We start from the raw sequence: 23039 nt of genomic DNA on the forward strand, positions 1-23039 counted from the left end.
GCTTTTTCTGCTTCAGGGCCCTTACACATGCTGGAATTCACTTCTTCCCCACAATGCTCTTTCTTAGCTGTTCCTCTACACACCTTTACCTCTACCCCTGACCCGGATTAGGCCAACTTCTGTTAAATGCTCTTTCCTCACATTCTGCTGTGCACTGGGCCTTCTGTTAGCTCCCGGCACATGTTAACCCTGTCCAGTCTCAGACCTATTGCATTTCGTGTTCTCTTTATCTGTATCTCTTCCGTCATTCTTCAAAAGGCTGACAACTTTTCTTCCAAAACTCTGCTGAAGAGTTACTTCCTCAGAAAAGTCTTCCTGTCCATCTATAATATCTCTCTTCATTTCCTAGGGCTCCTATAACAAATTATCACAAACTTGTATAAGTTCAAACCACAGCAATTTATTTTTTCATGGTTCTGGAGCTAGAAGTCCAAAATCAAGGTATTGGCAGGATTGCTTCCTTCTGGAGACTCTGAGGGAGAATCTCTCCCACGTCTTTGCTTGCTTCTGGGGGCTGCTGGCTATCCTTGGCATTCATTGGCTATGGCTGTTATCAGGACCCCGGGATCATGACCTGAGCCAAAGGCAGATGCTTAACTGACTGAGCCACCCGGGCACCCTGACACTTTTTCAAATACAGTCACATTCAGAGTTTCTAGGTAGGCATAAATTTGGGGGTGCGCCATTAACCCATTACACACTATCATAATATCCTCTTTTTTTCCAGAGTGCTTATAGAATGAAATGTTCTATCTAGCTTATTGATGCTTTGTAACTGGTTATAACCCACTATGAGTTATGGAATGTAGTGGGTTTGGCCCAGCAATAAAAAATTTTGAGTAGAGGGGCACCTGGGTGGCTCAGTTGGTTGAGCGTCTGCCTTCAGCTCAGGTCATGGTCTCGCATGGGACTCCTTGCTCAGAAGGGAGTCTGCTTCTCCCTCTCCCTCTGCCTGCCTCTCTGTCTGCTTGTGCTTGTTCTCTCTCTGTTAAATAAATAAAACCTTTAGAAAAAAAATTTTTTTTGAGTAGAAATTTAAAAAACAAATGACAAAATAAAATAGAATATATCTAATAGAATATATCTATCACATATAATCAAGGTGAAAGCTAAAATCCCCTACATCTGTATGGCTTGAGTATCAAGACTGAGAATTGAGGCCACATGGTTTATTGTTGCTGGAGAAGCTTGATCAAGAAGATAAGGTTGTAAACTAATAAAGAACCCCACCGTTTGCTTCAAGAAATCCCTAGAAGTCCATTTGTGTGGTCAGATAGTTTGTTCACGTGGGCCAATAGCTCACTCATCCATCAATACTTACACGACTCCCTCCCAAATCTCCACCTCGTGTGGTTAGCAATCCTAAACTTTCATTTCTGAATTTTGCCATGTCGCAATCAGTTCCTCCTTTGAAAGTCTTGCCTTGAATCACTGGAGCTCATAACCCCAAGGCACATACATATTTTCTCTTGTCCACCCCATACTGAGACACTGCTAAGACTATCAAGCTGGTATCATCTCTCACAATACATTTAGCTGTGCTTGATCAACAGATTTTCTGCTGATCTTTTCAGGAGCTGACTTTCAATAATTCTGGAGGTTCTACCAAAATCTACTGAGACCTCCTCAATGGCAATTTTAGGTTCGCAACCAGGAAACAGTGTACTCCTATAAGATCTCTGCCACATTGATGGTCAGGTATGTCTCACAATGGACAATGGACCTGATTTCTCTTTTTGAGTTCCTAAATGTTGAGCTTGTCTTTTTTTTTTTTTTTCCCATTGGATCATTCTATTTCCTTATGGGAGCCATTTTAGGAATCTCTGATGATGTGATCAGATTTGAAACTTTTTCTCTTTGGCGGAAAGCTTCCTTATTACAACACTACCGTGTGATTACTATCTCTCTCTCTTTTTAAAGTTTTATTTTTTTTAAGTAATTTTTCAACCCAACATGGGGCTCCAGCTCACAACCCTGAGTTCAAGAGTCACATGCTCTTCCCACTGAGCCAGTCAGGTGCCCGGATTACTATCTCTTATATCACTTTTTATTGTGAGAGTCTATAAAAGAAAGTTCATAGTGAAGAGGATGGACATGGGTCTGATTAGTCTGCTCTCATGCTCCAGACAATTTTGTTCCTGATAACTCTCTTCCAGGGCAGCCCGGGTGGCTTAGTGGTTTAATGCCACCTTTGGCCCAGGGCATGATCCTGGAGATCCAGGATCAAGTCCCACGTCGGGCTCCCTGTGTGGAGCCTGCTTCTCCCTCTGCCTGTGTCTGTCTCTCTCTCTCTCTCTCTCTCCTCTCTGTGTTTCTCATGAATAAACAAACAAACAAACAAACAAAAACTCTCTTCCAGACAGCCTTATCACTATGTCCTCATGTGGCCTTTCTTTGGTGTTCATGTGCGCATAGCACTAGGAAAAAGGTGGGTGGATAGGAGCTAGGAAAGAGAAAGTGAGCTCTCTGATATGTCTTATAAGGACATTAATCCTATAGGATCAGGGCCTCACCCTATGACCTCATTTAACTTAATTACCTTCTTAAATGCCCCATCTCCAAATAACCACTACAGTGGTGGTTAGGGCCTCACACATGAATTGGCCAGGGCAAGGGAAACACAAACATTCAGTCCATTACACACAGTGAAGTATTACTCAGCCTTAAAAAGAAAATTCGGGGATCCCTGTGGCTCAGTGGTTTAGCACCTACCTTCGGCCCAGGGCGTGATCCTGGAGTCCCGGGATTGAGTCCCACATCGGGCTTCCTGCATGGAGCCTGCTTCTCCCTCTGCCTGTGTCTCTGCCTCTCTCTCTCTCTCTCTCTCTCTCTCTGTCTCTCATGAATAAATAAATAAAATCTAAAAAAAAAAAGAAAATTCTTACACATGCTATAATATGGATGAATCTTGAATATATTATTCTAAATAAAATTAGCCAGTCACAAAAAGACAAATACTGTATGATTGCACTTATATGAAATACTTAAGAGTATCAAATCCGTATAATCAGAAGGTAGAACAGTGATTGCCAGAGGCGGCAGGGATGGGGGCAAATGGGGTCTTAGTGGGTATAAAGTTTTAGCTTTATAAGAAGGAAAGTATTCTGGATAATGGTGGTGGTTACACACTTAATGGGCCAGAACTATACACTTAAAAACTGTGGTACATTTTATATCATGTGTATTTTACTACAATTAAAAATAATAATTAAAAAACTCACACTAAAGGATACCCTTGTATTCAAAGTGCGGGAGGAATAGAAGGTTAAAGTTACAAAAAGAAAAAGAAAACATAAGATTTCATTTTTTATTTATTATTAAGATTTATTTATTTATTTTAGTCGGGGGAGGGGTGAAGGGAGAGAGAGTCCTCTGCACTGAGCACGGAGCCCAACTTGGGGTTCAATATTACAACCAGAGCCAAAACCAGGAGTCAGATGCCTAACTGTGCCACCCAGGTGCCCCTTTAAAATTTTATTTATTTAATTTATTTATTTTTAAGATTTTATTTATTTATTCACGAGAGACACAGAGAGAGAGAGGCAGAGACACAGGCAGAGGGAGAAACAGGCTCCACTCAGGAAACCCGACCCGGGACTCGATCCCGGGTCTCCAGGATCACATCCTGGGCCGAAGGCGGTGCCAAACCGCTGAGCCACGCGGGCTGTCCTAAAATTTTATTTTTAAGTGATCTGTACATCCAATGTGGGGCTCAGACATACAAGCCTTAGATCAAGAGTCACATGCTTCACTGACTGAGCCAGCCGGGCACCCCTAGATCTATACCAGTTGGTTCATATGTTGGTTAGGTGCTTGACTGCAAACATTTGAACATTTAAAAAGTGATAGTAGTGAGCAGCCCGGGTGGCTCAGTGGCCCAGGGCGTGATCCTGGAGAATGGGGATCGAGTCCCACGTCGGGTTCCCTGCGTGGGGAACCCTGCCTGCTTCTCCATCTGCCTGTCTCTGCCTCTGTGTGTGTGTGTTTCTCATGAATAAATAAATAAAACATATTTTTTTTTAAAAGTGACAGTAGGAAAGCCCTGTTGTCTTAAAAATTGAAATGGCCAATGATTTAGCTAGCAAAAATGGATTTATTTGGGAATAGCAGATAATTGCATTTCAGGGCAAACTAACTACAGCAAAAACCATCAGCTAGCCCAATAAACAAAGGAGAGAAATATTATTTCATGGAGAAGGAGAAAGTTGAAATTTGTTGTTTTGAGTGAAAATCCGTTGGAGAAAAGCACAAGTTAAAGGTAATGATAGTTTCTCATTGGCTGAGTTGCTGGGGTAATTTATTGATGGAGATGCAATGTGTGTCTTTCTTTTGGGGGCTTAATGATGCTTTCTGTAGTTGACACTGCGTGGTATGGCTCCCCCTTCTGGCCTCCTGAATTTATTTTAGTGAGGGGTCCCTTTATTAATTTTCACGTTTCCCCTTTTTGATCAAGATTTTTCACTGATCAAGAGTCATGTTTTCTTTTCTTTTAAAGATTTTATTTATTTATTTATGATAGACAGAGAGAGAGAGAGAGAGGCAGAGACACAGGAGGAGGGAGAAGCAGGCTCCATGTGGGACTCGATGGGTCACCAGGATCACGCCCTAGGCTGAAGGCAGCGCTAAACTACTGAGCCACCCGGGCTGCCCCAAGAGTCATGTTTTCTTAATTGGCCTTTTGTCCTGTGGTGCCAAGAAGGGCCTTTCTTGGGTGTCATGTCCGTTCTGGAGGGAAATTGTACAGATTAGAAACCTGTCACTCTTTGCTCCAGAGCAGGGTCAAACTGCGGTGGCCAGAGTCATGGCAGGGCAGGCGTTTAGGAAGTTTCTTCCCCTCTTTGAGCTTTAGTTGAAAGGAGTGCATCTGAAACTGTAACCAAAGGAGGTATTATGCTTCCAGAAAAATCTCAAGGAAAAGTGTTGCAAGCAACAGTAGTAGCTGTTGGATTAGGTTCTAAAGGAAAGGGTGGAGAGGTTGAACCAGTTAGTGTCAAAGTAGGGGATAAAGTTCTTCCCCCAGAATATGGAGGCACCGAAGTAGTTCTAGATGACAAGGATTATTTCTACCATCTTAGAGATGGTAACATTCTCGGGAAGTATGTGGACTGAAATCATTATTAAAATAGCATGAAATGAAGCTGCCTATTTCAGTGAAGTTATGAAATCTTTCATCGTGTAAATAATTTTCTTTTTTTTTTTAAGATTTTATTTATTTATTCATGATAGACATAGAGAGAGAGACAGAGAGAGAGAGGCAGAGACACAGGAGGAGTGAGAAGCAGGCTCCATGCCAGGAGCCCGATGTGGGACTCGATCCCGGGACCCCAGGATTGCGCTCTGGGCCAAAGTCAGGTGCTAAACCGCTGAGCCACCCAGGGATCCCCCATGTAAATAATTTTCATGTCTCTCTTTTATAATAAGCTAATGGTATCCAAACTAATGATATCTAGTGTCTCTAAAATTTAGTTTTAGTATACTGTTATAAACTTTAGCAAACAAAAATACATAAATGAAAAAGAAACCTACTGTCATATTTGTGCAACAAGGAGGGGTAGGAGGGAGAACTCAGGCACTTATTTATATATTGTCCATATTTATCAAGATCGTAAGCATTGGAGATAATCTTCTTGGGTACATTAGTTTTTATAGAAGTTTGACAGGCAATATGTACAGAATTAAAAGTAATTACACAAAAAACCCCACAACCTCCCCCCCCCACACACACACACACAAAGTAATTAGAATTCCTAATTTTATGATGGTTCTAAGCCAAGACCTAGGGTCTGAAAGTAGCCAATTGAAAATATTTATTGACATTTTTTCTGACTTAGAGGGGAAAAGTTCTCCCTCTGACTCCAGGCAGATCTCCTAGAAGTCCCTGTTATCTCAAAATAACTGTTTAGAATCAAATGTGTCATCAAAAATATAGCCTACAAAGTTGTAAATTTAGAAATTATGAATTTAGATAAGATCCCAGAATCAGAGGGTGCCTTTGGCTCAGGTCATGATCTCAAGGTCCTGGGATCATCAGGCTCCATGCTCAGCAGCAAGTCCGCCGCTTCTCCCTCTCCCTCTGCCCCTCTCTGCCCCCAACTCGTGCTCTTTCTGTCTCTCAAATAAATAAATGAAATCTTAAAACAAAGCAACAAACAAACAAACAAAACCCAGAATCACTTAATAGTCCAGATGAAAAAGACATTTCTTTCAATCCTAAACCTTGTAACTACTCTGGTCTGGACGTTTTGGGAAAATTATCTTGTCATATGTCATCTTCTCAGATGTCTTCTTTTTTGAAGATTTTATTTTTTCAAGTTACCTCTATCCCCAACGTGGAGCTCAAACTCCAGACCCCAAGATTAAGAGTGGTATACTCCACCAACTGAGCCAGACAGGTGCCCCCATCATCAGATATCTTCAATTCTGGGAAAACTACTTTTAGGTCACCAGATGGTCTGCAGGTCTGCTCAGGCTTTGGTGCTTTCTTTAAATGTGCCATGCAAATCCAAGAGTCTAGTCCCTGGAATTTGTTGACACAAGGATTGGTTAGCAGTACCTGATGGGGCCTTGCCACTGAAGTGGAAGACAGTCTTTTGGAGGTGTCTTTTTAATGGATAAAATCTTCAGGTTGCAAGATATGATGCTTTAAGATCTCCATCTACTGAGTACGTGCTGTAAAAAGACTGTTCTGTCAAAGCATTTTTTTAAAAATGGGCTCCCTAATCCTGAGATCAAATGTTGCATGCTCTAGGAGTGCCTGGGTGGCTCAGTCAGTTAAGTGTTTGACTCTTAGGTCTTGATCTCAGGGTTATGAGTTCAAGCCCCGCATTGGGCTCCATGCTGGGTGTGGAAGCTACTAAAAAAAAAAAAAAAATTGCATGTGCTACCAACTGAGCCAGTCAGGCACCCCAGCATGGTTATTTTATAAAAAGCAATTAGGCCTTGACACTATTGAAGTGTATTTTTTTATCAGCTATGGCTCAAAGGAGGCAGGGACCAAATGCATTGGGCGTCCTGTGACTGTCTCAAAGGATGAGACTCTGTGAGTTCCAAAAAAGGTGGATCTGAGATTTAGAAGGACCAACAGCAATGCTTTTGGCCAAAGTATTTGGAGAATTTCTACAAATTTTGCTAATTGAGTGTTAGTGGTGCCAGTAGCACATTCAACTGAACTTGAGGATTAAGGGTGGTATGTACAGTGAAAGTATTGTAAAAGTGGCTGAATGACACAGATTTATTAAAGCACCTGACCAGGGAAATGAATTCCCTGATCACTATGAAGTGCAAGAGGGGTTTCACTGTTAAATATAGTCTTTTCTAATAGAATTTTATTTTATTTTATTTATTTTTTTTTTTAAGATTTTATTTATTTATGAGAGACATAGAAAGAGAGAGGCAGAGACACAGGCAGAGGGAGAAGCAGGCTCCATGCAGGGAGCCCGACTTGGGAGTTGATCCCAGGTCTCCAGGATCACACCCTGGGCTGAAGGCGGCGCTAAACGCTGAGGCACCAGGGCTGCCCTAACACAATTTTATCCACAGAAGCAGCCATGGCCCATTTACAGGTGAAACTTTGGACCAATGAGAAAACATACAAACCATGACTGAAACATATTTATTTCCACAAGGTGGGAATAGCTGTATGAAACTGATTTGCTAAATCTCGAATGGGCCACTGGCAGTTCAAAGTGTTTGGGTGCAGATTGAACAGATTTCCTTGGATTAGACTTTGGACAAGAGAAGTGGGCACTTTTTGCAGCCTTATTAATATTTCTTCATCATTACTGGCTTAGGAATGCTATCATTTTGTCAGTGGACCAGTGGTTTAATGCACGTACAAGTAGTCAGTAGTGGGAGTTTTAGAATTTCTGGAAGGGCTGGAATGGTAAATTCCTGGGACTAGACTCTTGGATTTGCATGGCACATTTAAAGAAAGCACCAAAGCCAGAGCACACCTGCAGACCATCTGGTGACCTAAAAGAACTCCAAACCAGAGTTCACTCTTTTTATTAAACCAGCATTTATTGGATTTCCAATATTGTTTTTCCTTTTCTGGGGCCAATTGTTGAGTGCCTTTGCCAATTTTTTCAAATTGTCACTTGAGAGAACATCCCTCTGGACCCTGACAGAGGTTTGACTATTGGTTTCCTTGAGAGCAGAATTATGGCTGGATATATCAGTGGGGTGGTTTCGCTTGGCCTCCAGGGAGTTACATGTACAACACCAAGGAGAGTTAATAATAGCCAGAGCAGCCTGCAAAATTATGGTATCTGCAAAATGATGGCATCTTATAAATTTTGGATATAGGAGCCATTTTAAATTTTATTCCCATTGGAAGTAAGGAAACCTCAATTTCCATACCATTCCCAGGTGATGAGAAAACCCAAAGAGATATCAACTATCAGTATAATCATCTGTGGTTTTATTTTTGTCTGAGGTACAAGTTTGAAGGCATATCACAATCCATTGGCTGATGCAGCCAAAGGCAAATATACTGCTTCAACGACATCAAAAAAAGTTGGAATAGCAGGCCCAGCACAATATTTAGCATTTTCTTCCTTTAAATAAGACTCATCATGGGGCGCCTGGCTGGCTCAAGTCTTGATCGCGGGGCTGTGAGTTCAAGCCCCACGTTGGGTGGTGCGATTACTTAAAAATAAAATCTTAAACAAAAGAGATCCATCAGTAAACCATGAAAAATCTGCAGTGGCTAGAGGGATTTTCTATATATTGTCATGGGGAGGCAAATTGTGAACTGTCAGCATTAAGCAGTCATGAAGGGTCTTATCTGTGGAGGAGGGGAGTAGAATAGTAGGGTGGAGGTCATTGCTGCAAGAAGAGTTATAGGAGGAGGAGTTAGTAGGAAGATGTCTTAGGAGTGAGGTGACTGGCTGCGAAGTGTTGAGTGATGAGAATGTAGGAGGGCTTCTCCTACAGGGGGTGCAAAGATAGTTAAAAGGGGTTCCATGGCAATTTCTTCAGTCACCTTAACTAAGAGGACAGTGGCAGGAATGGTTCTGAGGCAAGGGGCATGTCCCTGAGCCCCAGGATCCAGTTCTTGGCTATAATGCCCTATGGATTGATGATGGTCTCACGGTTTTTTGCATGAGTACCCCAAGGACATGTCCTTCCCTTTCACATATGAAAAGGAAATAGAAGGGATGCCTGGGTAGCTCAATGGTTGAGCGTCTGCCTTTGGCTCACGGTGTGATCCACAGGTCCTGGGATCGAGTCCCACATTGGGCTCCCTGGGGAGCCTGCTTCTCTCTCTGCCTATGTCTCTGCCTCTCTTTGTGTGTCTCTCATGAATAAATAAATATAATCTTTTAAAAAAGAAAAGGAAATAGGAGCTGAGAGGATGTCCAAGGGCAGGGTGCTTTAATTAGACTTTTCTTTAAAGTCCCCAAAAGCTGGGACATCTGGGTGGCTCATGGTTGAGTGTCCGCCTTTGGCTCAGTGCGTGATCCCCGAGTCCTGGGATTGAGTCCCATATCAGACTCTTTGTGTGGAGTCTGCTTCTTCCTCTGCCTATGTCTCTCTCTGTCATGAATAAATAAATAAAGTATTAAAAAAAAAAAGTCCCTCAAAGCTATGTCATCCCGGTCTTTCTAAATAACGGGGTCGGGTTTGCTGTTTCTCAGTAAAGTGTAGAAAACTTGAGCCATAAGAAAAGTTTGGAATCTAGTTTCTACAGTAGCCAGCTAGTCCCAGAGAACCTCATAATTAGTGCTTAGTTTTAGGTGTAAGGAAGTTCAGGATACCATGAGATCTACCTGGCTCCAAATGTAACCTTTGTTTTGAAATCAGGTGCCCTAATTGTTGAAAATGAGCTTGAAAAAAAAAAAAAAAGAAAAGAAAAAGAAAATGAGCTTGAGCAAACTTCAATTTTTCCTTGGAGATTTTATGTGATTTTTAAAGCCAAGCACTTATTTACTTATAAGATATTATTTATTTATTCATGAGAGACACAGAGAGAGAGAGGCAGACACATAGGCAGAGGAAGAAGCAGGCTCCCCGTGGGGACCCAGATGAAGGACTCAATTCAGGACCCCAGGATCATGCCCTGAGCAGAAGGCAGACACTCAACCACTCAACCCAGGCATCCCATTTTCATTTATTTATTTATTTATTTTAGAGAGAGAGCTCGAGCATGAGCAGGGGGAGGAGGAGAGGAAAGACGTAGACTCCCTGCTGAGCATGGAGCCCAACACAGGGCTTGATCTCATGACTCCAAGATCCTGACCAGCTGAAATCAAGAGTCAGATGCTTAACCAACTGAGCCACCCAGGGGCCCCAAGGCCAAAAGTTTAACAGGTGGATGCTGTCTTCTGGTGCAGAGGTTCGAAAAGTGGAGCAGAGAAGCAGTTTATGCATTGCACAAAATAGAGGCTGCAGAAAATTTTATATCATGCAGATTAGCTTGTAAGATTTGTGAAAAGGGATGCCTGCAGTGACTCAGTCAGTTAGTATCTGCCTTCCACTCAGGTCAAGATCCCAGGATCCTGGGATCAGGCTCCCTGCTTGGTGGGGAGCCTGCTTCTCCTTCTCTGCTGCTCCCCCTGCTTGTGCTCTCTCTTTCTCTCTGTCAAAGAAATACATTTTAAAAATCTTAAAAAAAAAAAAAAAGATTTGGGAAAAGTAAAGACTCTGAAACCTTGAGATATCACTGTGCAGATGTATTGCTGTTCTTCCCAGGTGAAAGCAAAAAGAGACTGACTCTACTTAACCAACTGGAATACTAAAAAATGCCCTGTGTAGATCAATTACAGTAAAAAAAAAATTGTTTTCAGTGGGAAAGATAACAGTAGCAGGTGGGGGTTAGGAACAGGGAGATGCCACAGGATAACTATGTCATTTATTACTTGGAAGTCCTGGACAAAACTTCATCCCCAGTCATTGGGGTTTCTCACGGGTAAAATAGGGATGTTACAGGGATGAATGCAGAGGATAATGGGACGCTGAATCTTGTAATCCTTTACTATGGGCTTGGTACTGTGAAGGGCTTCTTTATTTAATATGGAGTATTGACTAGTTCTAGAAGAGGTTTTGAATGATCTATGGGAGATGCACTGTGGATTCTACCAAGAGCAGTTGATATTTTTCCCATAAAGAGAATGGAAGCTTATCCGGTAATGACACATGATCAATGTCTCCCACTCACGTATAGTGCTGTCAGAGATAGAGCAAATAAAAGATGTCGAAGCATCCTTTAATTCACCTACTTGGCTATTTTGATTCCTAGAATTTCTAGTAATAAAATTTCTAGAATTCTTTCTTTTTTCTTTTTTTTTTTTTAAAGATTTCTTTTATTTATTCATGAGAGAAAGAGAGAGAGAGAGAGGCAGAGACACAGGCAGAGGGAGAAGCAGGCTCCATGCAGGAAGCCTGACGTGGGACTTGATCCTGGGACTCCAGGATCATGCTCTGGGCCAAAGGTAGGCACCAAACCGCTGAGCCACCCAGGCGCCCCTGTTATTATTATTATTTTTTTTTTAATTTTTATTTATTTATGATAGTCACACAGAGAGAGAGGCAGAGACACAGGCAGAGGGAGAAGCAGGCTCCATGCACCGGGAGCCCAATGTGGGATTCGATCCCGGGTCTCCAGGATCAGCACCCTGGGCCAAAGGCAGGCGCTAAACCGCTGCGCCACCAGGGATCCCCCCCTGTTATTATTTTTAAAAGTAATCTCTATACCCAACATAGGGCTCAAATGCAGACCCCGAGATCAAGAGTCCCATACTCCCACTAACTGACTCAGACAGGAGTCCCCAATACAACATTATTGTTTATAATTACCATGCTGGGGGCCCTTGAATGGCTTAGTCAGTTAAGCAGCTGCTTTGGCTCAGGTCATAATCCTGGGGTCCTGGGATGAAGCCCTGCATGGGGCTCCCTGCTCAGTGGGGAGCCTGCTTCTCCCTCTCCCTCTGCTGCTTCCCTGTTTATGCTCTCTCTGTCAAATAAATAAACTGTTGGGGATCCCTGGGTGGCTCAGCAGTTTGGTGCCTGCCTTCAGCCCAGGGCGTGATCCTAGAGTCCCGGGATAAAGTCCCACATCAGGCTCCGTGCATGGAGCCTGCTTCTCCCTCTGCCTATGCCTTTCTCTCTCTCTCTCTCTCTCTCTCTCTCTCTCTGTCTGTGTGTGTCTCATGAATAAATAAATAAAATCTAAAACAAAACAAAACAATAAACTCTTAAAAAAAATGATTGCCACGCTGTGTACATCAGGTCCCCAGGACTCATACATCCTATAACCAGACATTTGTATCCTATTATCAACCCCGCTCCATTCCCCGCTCCATTCCCCGCTCCATTCCCCCCTCCAGCGCCTGCAATTATTTAAACAAATAACTGTGGCTGAGGACGTAGAGAAATTGGAACCCTTGTTGGTGGGAATAGAAATGGTGCAGTTGTGGGGCACCTGGGTCGTTCAGTAGGTTAAGCTTCTGACTTCGTCTCAGGTCATGAACCTGGGATGGAACTTTGCACCAGGCTCCCTACTCAGCAGAGAGCCTGCTTCTCCCTCTCCCTCTGCCTGCAGCTCCCCCTGCTTGTGCTCTCTCTCTTTCTCTGTCAAATAAGTAAATAAATAAATAAATAAATAAATAAATATTTTTATAAAGAAGAGGAAATGGTGCAGTTGCTATGGAGAACAGTATGGCAATTCCTCAAAAAAAAAAAAAAGGATTCACAATTGAGGTGCCTGGGTAGCTCAGTCAGTTAAGCATTCAACTCATGATTTTGGATCAGGTGGTGACCTCAAGGTTGTGGAACCGAGCTCATCTAGGGCTCTGTGTTCAACACCGAGTCTCCTTGTCCCTCTCCTTCTGATCCTCTCTTGCGTGCACTCTCTCTCTCTCTTTCAAATAAATAAATAAAATCATTTTTAAAAATGATGCAAGATAGCCAGAAGGTAGAAACGATCCAGGTGTCCATGGACAAATGAAAGGGTGAGCAAAATACTGCATATACTTGGAATATCAATCAACATTAAAAGGGAAGGAAATTCTGATGGGTGAAACTTGATGACTTCACACTAACTGAAATAAGCCAGTTACACAAAGACAAATACTATATGATTCCACTTACACAAGGTACCTAGAGTAGTTCAATTTATAGAGGCAGAAAATATCTAGAGATGCATAGAGGCAGTAGTTGCACAACAGTGTCAATGTTCTTAATGCCACTGAACCGTATACTTTCAAATGGTCAAGATGGTAATTGTATGTGTATTTTACCAAGACTTAAAAAATAGAAAACAGGTGCTTGGCTGGCTCAGTTGGAGGAGCATGCGACTCTTAATCTCGGAGTCATGAGTTTGAGCCCTACTTTAGGTGTAGAGATTACTTAAATAAAATTTAAATTAAAACTAAAAAACATAACAAACTATCATCAAAAAATATTTTATTGCTCTCTCACTAGATTAGATCTTTCCTCGGACTGTAGCAACTTCCTCTTTCACAAAAGGATTTCTTACTCTGTCCTTAGACCCTCTTACCTCCTCAGTTTCTGGAAAATGTATCAAAAAGGCTTTGGTAAAGAGTTATCAACCAAGAACTAATTTTCTGTGGCCCTCTTTCACTTAGAGACAACTTATTTAACCCAATACACTAAAAAACAATTGGGACACATTGCGAGGTCAGTAAATTTACATTTACATACATCTTGGCTATTGTTTTTGCTAATAGTTTTTAAAAAGTAAAAAAGCTTTTATCTTAGGGCATACCTTAAATATATTTTCATCAGAAGGAACTGATTGAGCTTATTTAATTTATAAACATTCTTCACTGTTCACTCCGATTGCCAAAACCGGTCTTTATGGTAAAACCAATCAGCGAGCTCACACTTCGTTTGTGCCAGAAATCTTACTTACTTCCTTTTTCAATGCAAATCCCCGAGAAAATCAACACGAGCCAAAACTGCTTTTATCCAAAACAGTCCTTCATTCTTAACAGAAATCTGCACAAGACAAGAAAGCCAGGAATGTAGGATGGATTTAATGAACCTTGTTTTTTGGAGGCTTCCGAGGTGCCCCATTTCAAATAAGGTGCCTTCAGGGCACCGGGCTGGCTCAGTCAGTAGAGTTTGCGACTTTTGATCTTAGGGTTATAGGAATCATTTAAAAATAAAATCTTTAGGGATCCCTGGGTGGCGCAGCGGTTTGGCGCCTGCCTTTGGCCCAGGGCGCGATCCTGGAGACCCGGGATCGAATACCATGTCGGGCTCCCGGTGCATGGAGCCTGCTTCTCCCTCTGCCTGTGTCTCTGCCTCTCTCTCTCTCTGTATGTGACTATCATAATAAAATAAAATAAAATAAAATCTTTAATAAAAAAATAATAATGTTCCCTGATTGCCCTCCCCCCCACCCCAGCCCCATCTTTCCCTGCCTAGGGCCTTGCCCCATTGTAATTCAGAGTGGCTGGAGATAGACCTTTCTTTTGTAAAGTGAGCTTTCGGGAGATTGCTAGAGAGGAGAACCACAGTCCCAGAGCAAGGGAATGGGCATCCAGGTTCTTTGGAGCCTCCCTTCCTCGCTGTCTCAATCGGGGGACTAGAGAGGCCTCTCGGAGGACATGCACTAATCTTGAATCTTTCCCAAACCTGCTGTTTATCCATCTCCACCCTTTTAGTAAATGGCCCAGCATTCACCGGGTATTGAGCCAAGAATCTGTGGGTCGCCTTTGATGGCTCTCCTTTCCCCTCCCCCAACACTCCTTAAACCCATCAATCAAGTCCCATCACTTTTTTTCCAAACTGTATCCCAAATTTTCTCACCTCTCACCTCTACCTCTGAGGCTCAAGTCCAGGCCACCCTCGCCTGGAAGATTGCAAGATCCTCTCAACTGTCTTCCTTTCTCCTGCCTTGTGTCCTGCTAATCTTCCTTCTGCCAGTAGCCAGAGAAGTCCTGTCCCTCCCTTATGTAAAATGTTCCATTGCTTTCCTTTGCACTTAGCATAAATCTGAATAATATTTACTTACTAAGGAGACCAACTGGTCTTGGGCCAAACCCAGAACAATTGATCACTCTCAAGGCTCCGGGGCTCTGACTCTGACAGCCTCTGTGACTCCTCACAAGACTCTCTGGCCACCTCCGTCCCCTCCCCCATTCCTTCACTTCTCTCTGGTTTATTTGGCTCCAATCACGTAGGCTCTTTGTTGTTCCTTGAGAGGCATGCGTGTCTCAGGACCTTTGCACTTGCTATTTCCTCTCTTTGGAACCATTTTGCCCTTGGGTTGCTCTTGCACATTGGCTTCTGCTCAATGTTCCCTCCTTAAAGAAGCCTTGGATCCCTCCAGGTTTTACCATAATTGTCTCGCTCCCCACCTCTTCTTATTTATTCACTGTGGAATGTGAAGCTCTCTGTGCTTTACTTTTTCCCCCACAAAATGGAGCAGAGGTTATTTCCAAAGGGCTGGAGTGGGGGATACAATGGGATACCCCTTGCTCATGCCTCATCTCACTGCTGAAACGTAGTAAATGTTCATAGCAACTGTGATTATTGCCCCATCTTGTTCTCTTCCTTGTACCTGTCAATACTTGGTACAATCACATTTGCATATTTATTAATTTCATGTTTATTGTTTGTCTTTAACTAGAATATGAGCTGCATCCAGGTGAAGATCTGGTTTGTCCTTCAGTGCCTAGGATAGTTGCCTGGCACATATCAAAAGCTCAAGACGCATTAAGTGTGAATGAAGCTTGATGTCTGCTCACAATGTGAGTGGACCTAATGCCACTCATTTGTATACTCAAATATGGCTTAAATGGTGTATTTTACCACAGTTAGAAAATAAACACTATTGCCACATTATATTTGATAGCTTTGTTAGCTACGAAAAAAGAAAGTAAATGATGCCAAGTCAGAGCATTCTAGGAATGGTTAGCCACTCAGAGAGGGAGTAGTCTGTGATTGCGATTTTCAGGGATTTTTTTTTTTTTTTTAACATAACACTCCTTCTATTCATTGCACCCATTAGCATGCATGCCCTCCTGGGAAGGTGAGTGGAGGTGGGTACAGGAAATCCTGGGAACCCTGCCTCCGAGGTTGAATGCCCTGAGAAGAGTTCAGCTTCTTTCAAGTAGTACTTTTAGGGAAACCTCTGCAGGCTAAGCTTTACACACGGGTTTTGTCACTCTTCCATGGACAGAGTTTTTGCAGCCAATCAGTACTGTGCCACTAACCCACCGCGTGAGTCAAGGAAGTTACCTAAGCTTCCTGTGCCTCTGTTTTTCCTCTTTAAATGTTAATAACAGGGACACCTGGGTCGCTCAGTGGTTGAGCCTCTGCCTTTGGCTCAGGTCATGGTCCTGGGGCCTGGGGATCGAGTTCTGCATCAGCCTCCCCTCAAGGAGCCTGCTTCTCCCTCTGCCTGTGTCTTGCCTCTCTCTGTGTCTCTCATGAATAGATAACTAAAATCTTAAAAAAAAATGTGAACAACAATAAGAAAACTCTATTACAGGATTAGCATAAGCGCTGAGCACGAGAAAGCATGCGAAAATGCTTAGAGAAGTCCCGCCCTGGTTCATAGTAAGCGCTATGGAAACGTTAGCTATTAATATTTTTATTATCCATCCAGTTACTTAAGCCGGAAATCTAGGAGTTGTTCATGCTCTTTCTTTCCCCTATTTCCATTCTTCAGAATGGATCTTAGAACCGTTTTCTTTTTCTTCTAAATATTCTCAAGTTTTGCCTATCCTACTAATCTTTAACCTGTTCAGAAACCTATCCAAAGTCTCTTCGTTTTTACGTGGTCTACCAGTTGTTCCAGCGCCATTTACTCGTGGCCCATCCTCTTTCCCTGTGATCTACCTGGGCAGTGCCATCTGATATCAAGTTTCTACCTCTGCAAGGGCCTGTTGTTTGGAGTCTGTTCCATTGGCTGGTTTACTGATTTTCCCTTTTCCTCGTTCCTTACGGATACCCCAACAGCAAGTCCATTCTACCTCCAAAATAGCTTTCAAATCTGTCTTCTCCTTGCATTGCCACACTGCTGTCATTTCTCAGAGAGACGATTGGAATGGCTCCAATCTACTGCCTACCCACCTCTTTCTCTCTGGAACTCTCCTACCTCTGGCCATTCTCCTTAGCAATATAGGAAAGATGTTAGTGTTCTAAGCTGACGGCCATGTAACAATTCTTGAGAGTTCTTTGGTGAAAAAAGGTGGTTTTATTAAAGCATCGGGACAGGACCCGTGGGCAGAAAGAGCTGCACCGGGGTCACGAGAAGTGGCCCATTATATACGTTCAAGTTGGGAGGGGTTAGGGATAGTGTGAGTCTCTAAGGAATTTTGGGAGCAAAGTTTCCAGGGCCTTGAGGGGACTAGCTATTGTTGGTCATTTATTACTGTCCAATAAAATCTGAGTCACGAGATGTAAATCGATGAGTCATATGCTTGGGGGATGATTGCAACATATATCTTGGGGAGGGTAGAGATAAAGGAAGTTTTGAAAGGAATTTTATGTTAAAGTACATTTACAGGGTCCTAGGGGGTGGGCTAAGATTTCCTTTTGCCCCTAGCAAAGTATCAATGTCAGGTTTGATCCGGTTGGCGAAGTGAGATAGAGAGGCCAGGCAAAGGTGGACGAGGCGAGCTTCTGGGCCCACAAGGGAGTGAGACGGGGGAGTGGCCGTGGGGAACACAGGCAGGCTTTTACAGGGAAGGGCAGGGTGGCGCGGGGAGCGGGGGATAGCTGCTGCTGTCTATATGTGGTACGGGGTTGGGCAAGGCTCGGTTTCTGTTTCCTGCGAGGGTCCTGTTTTCCCATGATGACGTGTCCTTGCGGGTCCGCTAGTGGCGGGAAAGTCCCGAGGCGAGGGTGACAAGATGGCGGGCCGGCCGCCATTTTGTCGGTGCCTCTGGGTCCGTCCCCCTTGATCCCGCCGCCCCACGGTATCGGGGCGGAGGTAGTTGAGCCCCCAGAGGAAGACCACTCTGCCTCTTCCAAGGGCTTGCCAACGGGCTGTAGGCGGGAAGGAAATTCAGTAATTTTTCCTCTGCTTTTGTTTCCCACGCCACTTAGTGCACTCCAAGAGACCACTTTTCTCTCTTAAAACGACAAAATGTTTGATATGTACAGACATTTAAAAGAACTGCATGTGGAGGTTAAGAAGCGTGGCAACAAAACAATCTCTGTGGGCCTACCTCCCTACCTAGGAAAGGGAACAGTCCCAAATGCTTTGGTGTCCTGAGTGTCCTCAACACTACTGGGAATTTGGCCTTTTAAAAAAAATTGTTGGCTTGAAACTATTCCCTTGCTTTCTTTTATCTATCTATCTAAGTATCTATCTATCTATCTATCTATCTATCTATCTATCTATGTAATCTCTACCCAAACTTGGGCTCTTGAACTGAGATGAAGAGGGGCGTGCTCTTCCGACTGACCCAGCCAGGCACCCCATCCTTGTTTCTTTTATAGTTTTACCATATATATGTGTGTGTATTCTTGAGCGATTTATTACTTGCTTTTGTTTGTAAATTTTACAAATGTTAAGTTTTTTTAGTAACTAGATGGAAATGAGACCGCCAAGGCAAGCGAGGGTCCAAGAACAGATTTTATTGCAGGCACCCTCGGGCGAGGTTCCACGACTCACGGGGGAAAGAGAGTGAGTCGAGGAAGTCGCGCCAAGACAAGGTGGTCGGGGGTTTACATAACCTTGTAAGGCAGAACGGTTTCCTATTGGTTGGCTCATATGCAAAGGAAGGATTGCAATTCGACCAGTCAGAGTGACCCTCGCTATGCAAAGGAAGGATTGCAATTCGACCAGTCAAAGGTGTCTTCGTCCTCTGGGGTTTGAAGGGCATTGGGTTAGGTTGGGGAAGTCCAAAGGAGAGGTGTAAGGGTCTGCTCAAGCTGTGAGCAGTTCATTGGTCCATTGGCGTCCCAAGTGGAGGTGGTGACAGGAACCTCAGCCATTTTGGCGTATCCGCCATCTTGAGGAGTTTCCCTTCCCGCCTGGCCCCAACATTCCGACCTTTTGTTTTCTATAATGGTGTCGGGGGCGTCAACTCTGCTCTGGCTACTTCCTGCTGACGGTGGGGCGTCGTTGTAGGGGTAGTCGGATGTGGGCAGACGAGAGTATGGGTGAAGTAAAAGTTGGTTGACAGATACCCGGGTGAGTTCTTGCAGGCGTTCCAGTCTTGGGGTACCGGCTGCTAGGGGATCGGCTGGTTTGAGAAAGTTCAGACATCCAAAAGGTTCCTTCGGCATATCTTGAAGTACAGGTGATGGGTGTCTTCACTGAGTAACAAGTTCTGGGCATGTGGGTATAAGATGAAAAGTAGCGCGAGGTACCGCTGCCTTTCATGCAATCACATTCTACCCCTTGTATCGGGGGGCTCAGGAGAAGTATGAAAAGGAGCCCTAGCCAGGCGGAGTTTGGTGGGTCCCACCATCTGGGAGGTCCATTCGATACCTGTGGGTGCCCGTTTAAGGTTGTTGATGTGCACCCATGCCGTATGTCCCAGCAATTTTGCTGCGGTTGGGGTGGTGAGCATGACCGTGTGAGGTCCGGTCCATCGGGTCTGCAGGGAGCCTGGCTGCAGATTTCTGAGAAGGACCTGGTCCCCTGGGGATAAGTCTCATGGAGAGGCTTCCTCGGAGGCATTGTCGGTCGGGGCCGGAATGACAGCATCGGCATGGGCTCTCAAGAGAGCCCGGAGGAGGGTAAGGTAAGTCAGATAGGATAAAAGAGGTGGAGGAATGGCCGGGAGGTTGTGGTTGATAAGGAAGGGCCGACCGTACAGTAACAGTAACTCAAAGGGACTCAAACCTGATGGTCCTCGCGGGGACGCCCGGAGTCTGGTGAGAGCTATAGGTAACAGTGTGGGCCACGACAGGCGAGTCTCCAGGGTAAGTTTAGTGAGTTGAGCCTTAAGTAGCCTGTTTGCCCTTTCCACCTTATCCGAAGACTGAGGGTGGTAGGGGATGTGCAGCTTCCAGGTAATGTTGAGGCTCTCGGCCACCTGTTGGGTCACACTGGAGATAAATGCCGGCCCGTTGTCTGACGGTAGGGTCCGGGTAACCCAAACCTCGGGATGATGTGCTCGATGAGGATTGTGGCCACCACATCTGCAGTCTCTCTGGGTGTGGGGTATGCCTCAATCCATCCTGTAAAAGTATCAACCAAAGTCAGTAGATAACGAAAGGCTTTATGGCAGGGCATGTGAGTGAAGTCCAGCTGCCAGTCTTCACCGGGCTGATGGCCTCGGAGCTGATGGTTAGGCCCCGGCCTGTGGATTCCTCCCTGTGCATTTACGGCCGAGCAGGTTTTACAAGCCTTATGGACAGCCTCAATCACCTTAGGTAGGGATGGATAGTAAAACAGGGGCTGGAGAAACTGGTTCAGTGCCCTTGGGCCAATATGGAGAGATTGGTGGATATCAGTAATTAGGGTATGGGCCAGGTTTTCTGCGAGGGCAATCTTCCCTCGGATGTAAATCCATCCTTTACCTTCTGCCTTTCCTCCCAGGGCCTGGAGGGCTTGAGTTTCCTTTATAGAGTAGGAAGGTCGATGAGGGGTATTAAGGAAGAGGATGGGAGATATTGTGTTACTTAAGGCCATTTCCCTGGCCACTGAGTCGGCCTTTGAGTCGGTGTAGATGGTGACTCGTTGTCCCTTAGATAGATGTAGAGCCCTGGTGAGAGCTATAAGTTCAGCCTTTTGGGAAGTAGTCCCAATTGGGAGGGGGGACTGTCTCCACTACCGTCTCTGGGGTGACTACAGCATAGGCGGCGTGTCTCCGACCATCCGCAGCCAGGAAGGAGCTGCCATCTACAAAGAGTATACGGTCAGGGTTGGATAATGGCTGATCAGAGAGTCCAGGGTGGGGAGAGGTGAGATCCTCTATGAGCTGCGTGCAGGAGTGAGTGGGTTCAGAGGTGGGCGAAGGTGTAGGCAACAGAGTTGCAGGATTTAAGCGGGGAGAGGTAGAGAGGGTGATTTGAGGGTTTTCGATGAATAGCAGATAGAAGAATTGGAGACGAGAGGGGGTTAGGTGGGCCAGGGATCGGTGGCTAAGAAGATCCCCAAGTCGATGGGGGGAGTAAACCACGAGGGGTTGTCCCAAAGTCAATTTGAGAGCCTCCTTAGTTAAGGAGGCAGCAGCTGCGAGCGCCCTAAGGCAGGGCTGCCATCCGCGGGCGGTGCTGTCTAGCTGCTTAGATAGATAGGCTATAATCCGGTAAGTAGGTCCAACCGGTTGGGCCAAAAGGCCAGTAGCTGAAACCGACCGCTCCTCAGTGTAAAGGTGGAATGGTTTTGAAGGGTCAGGCAAAGTTAGTATCGGCCCAGCGGTGAGACAGTCTCTTAACTTGGAAAACAGGTGGCGGACCGAAGAGGGATCAATGAGAGGACCCTGGGGAGTGTCCTTTGCCGCTTGGTATAAGGGGCGGGCCAAAATAGAAAAGTTTGGAATCCAGTGTCTAAAGAAGCCCGCCAACCCGAGGAAGGAAAGTATTTCATCTGCCGTCTGAGGGGGTTGGAGCTCTCGTAGGAGGCGGATACGGTCTCCGGTAAGAGATTTAGAGGTGGGGGTCAGGTGGATTCCCAGATAAGTGACCGAAGGGGTGCAGAGTTGTGCCTTAGAGGGTGTGACCCGATACCCTTTGCTCCCTAGGAAGTTAAGTAGGGAGGTGGTGTCATCCTGGGAGATGGTGAGGGCAGGGCTCCAGAGGAGGAGGTCGTCTACATATTGTAGTAAGGTACTAGCCTTAAGGAGGCATTGCTGTAAATCCGCAGCCAAGGCCTGACCAAAAATATGGGGGCTGTCCCGGAACCCCTGGGGTGAGACAGTCCAGGTTAATTGTTCAGAGGTATGTGTGTCTGGGTCTTCCCAGGTGAAGGCGAAAAGAAAGTAGGAATCGGGGTGTAGGGCAATAGTAAAAAAGGCATCCTTCAGGTCCAACACCATACAGTGAGTGGTGCTTGGAGGGATATGGGATAGCAGGGTATAAGGGTTAGGAACCACTGGATGGAGAGGGACTATTGCCTCATTAATGAGTCGGAGGTCCTGAACCAATCGATAAGCTCCGGAGGGTTTACAGACCGGCAGGATGGGGGAGTTACAGGGAGAGCTTATGGGAATCAGAAGTCCCTGACGCTTTAGTCGTTCTATGATCGGTTTGAGGCCGAGGTGATGGAGGAGGGAGATAGGGAACTGGGGTCTAGAGGGGAACTTGGAACCGTCCTTGAGTTTTATTTTGACGGGAGGGTGGTGGGAGTCCACTACAGGTTCCGAGGTATCCCATACTTGGGGGTTCACGAAGGGTAGGAGAAGATGGAGTGGAGAGATATAGGACGAGACGAGCTGAGGGTGAGGAGGGAGGAGAGGGGGACAAATGAATAGTTGCCCCTAGCTTTTGGAGGATATCCCTACCCGGCAGGGGCACTGGGCATGAGGGAATCACCAGGAATGAGTGAGAGAAGGGGAACCCATCCAGGCTACAAGTAAGGGGAGGTGTGGCCCTAGGAGTGGAGGGGTTCCCGTCGATCCCCATAACAGCGACTGGTGAGGGTCGAGTAGGTCCCGCGTAGGAAGGCAGAACAGAATAGGCAGCCCCCGTATCCAGCAGAAAGGAGATGGACTTGCCCGCTACCTGGAGCATGGCCCTGGGCTCGGCCTGGGTGAGAGGGGCGGCCGAGCCTGGGCTCCGTCAGTCTCCTCCAGCCCGAGCAGTTGGAAGCCTGGACTCACCGTCTGGGTCTTCCCCCGCGTTGAGGCGCCGAGGATTCCCTGAAGCTAGGGCAGTCGGATTTCCAGTGGCCCATCAAATGGCAGAGAGGGCATGGTCGGGTTGGTGCCCTCGGGGTGGGGCACTGACGGGCCCAATGGCCTTCAGCCCCGCCTTTGAAGCAGGCCCCGGAGGGGTGCGGGTGGGTCCCCCTCTCTGCTGGCTCCTGGAGCCGCGGCCGCAGGGCTGCTACCAAGGCCTGGGTTTGTAGCTGAACCTTCTGCTGGAGTCTGGCCTGTCGCTTCAGCTCTGCGGCTTCCTCACGGGAGTTAAAGACCTTAAATGCCATTCTCACTAGGTCAGAA

The 23039-nt window shown here is 45.4% G+C and overlaps 1 pseudogene; it reads left to right on the forward strand.

Annotated features, from left to right (window-relative positions):
- The first annotated feature begins 4801 nt into the window (after positions 1–4801).
- On the forward strand, positions 4802–5109 carry LOC112659814 (10 kDa heat shock protein, mitochondrial-like; annotated as a pseudogene).
- Positions 5110–23039: the final 17930 nt, after the last annotated feature.

This window comes from Canis lupus, chromosome 2, assembly GCF_003254725.2.
Source record: "Canis lupus dingo isolate Sandy chromosome 2, ASM325472v2, whole genome shotgun sequence".
In the NCBI taxonomy this organism is placed as follows: Eukaryota; Metazoa; Chordata; class Mammalia; order Carnivora; family Canidae; genus Canis; species Canis lupus.